The sequence below is a fragment of the Ursus maritimus genome, assembly GCF_017311325.1.
Source record: "Ursus maritimus isolate PB19 chromosome X unlocalized genomic scaffold, ASM1731132v1 scaffold_X1, whole genome shotgun sequence".
Taxonomy (NCBI): Eukaryota; Metazoa; Chordata; class Mammalia; order Carnivora; family Ursidae; genus Ursus; species Ursus maritimus.
In genome coordinates, this window is record NW_024423319.1 from 32440871 (window position 1) to 32442542 (window position 1672).

A 1672-nucleotide genomic window follows, 5' to 3' on the forward strand; every position below is an offset into this window, starting at 1 on the left:
GAAAAATGCTGTTGGTATTTTGGTAGGGACTGCATTCAATCTGTAGACTTCTCTGGGTAGTATAGACATTTTGACAATATTTGTTGTTGTAATCCACGACTGTGAAATGTGTTTCCATTTCTTTGTGTCATCTTCAATTACTTTCAGCAGTGTTTTATAGTTTTCAGAGTACAGGTCTTTCACCTCTTTAGTTAGGTTTATTCCTGATTATTTTATTCTTTTTGGTGTCAATGGGATTGTTTTCCTAAGCTCATGAAAAGAAATTCTTAAGATACATTGTTAGAAATAATAAATTCAGGAAGTTTGGGCAGCATAATATCTATATATGAGAATAAATAGCAGTCAAAATGAATTAGAAAGTATAAATGAAAAATAATCCTATTCAGAATACCATCAAAATATTTTAAGAATGTAACTTGCTGCTTTAGACTAAAACAAAAAAAGCGATAGACAGCCTTAGAATTATGAAATGGGGTGCCTGCGTGGCTCAGTCAGTTAAGTTTCTGACTCTCGATTTCAGCTCAGGTCATGATCTCAGGGTTGTGGGATTGAGCCCCATGTCAGGCTCCATGCTGGGCATGGAGTCTGCTTAAGATTCTCTCTCTCTTTCCCTCTGCCCCTCCCTCCCTCCCTCCCCTTCTATAAATAAATAAATAAGATAAAATAAAGATGAGAATTATGAAATGACACTAAAGAAGGTAAAAGAAGACTTGATAAACACAATGATCATGAATGGGAAGATGAAATTCTGTAAAGATGTGAGAAAATCCCCAATTAAGCAATCCAGTGTACTTTCAATCCCAAAGGATTCTAGTACAAAGCGATCAGAAAACTCACATGGCAGAATAAACATAAAGAACAGAGATGATTCTTGAGGAAAAAGGAACACATACGGACAGTTGCCCTATAGAGCACTAAACTTACTGTTATGCTATAGTTTTAGTTATTCCATTTCTGGTTTATAGTGTAGTAAAAGCTAACCTACTACAAAATAACAAAATCATTCTTTAAAAAAATCTGCTGTATTACTGGTATTATAGGAAATGTGAAAAGTTATCTAAAAGAAAAAAATTAAAGAAAATTTCATTTTAGGGGGCGCCTGGGTGGCACAGTGGTTAAGCATCTGCCTTCGGCTCAGGGCGTGATCCCGGTGTTCCGGGATCGAGCCCCACATCAGGCTCCTCCGCTAGGAGCCTGCTTCTTCCTCTCCCACTCCCCCTGCTTGTGTTCCCTCTCGCTGGCTGTCTCTGTCAAATAAATAAATAAAATCTTTAAAAAAAAAAAGAAAATTTCATTTTAATAAGCACTGAAATGGTAGCTATAAGGAGTAAGTATGTAAGAAGGATAGATTGCCCTGAGAGAAATGCATTTCAACACTCTAATCTGGAATTCAAAGTGTGGCCTAGATATGAAATAATTGTTAGGCTAAATGACTACCAAGCTAACTTGAAGAGTGGAAGAGGGCTGAAGTCCTTCTTGCTCCCAAGTCAGTAGTGCTCCTGAGACTACATGCAGAAAAGAAAAATCAAATTTCCTATAAAAGAGAGAACTGGGTGATGGGCGTTAAGGAGGGCACGTGATCTGATGAGCACTGGGTGTTATGTTCAACTAATGAATCATGGAAAACTACATCAAAAACTAATGATGTACTATATGTTGGATAATTGAACTT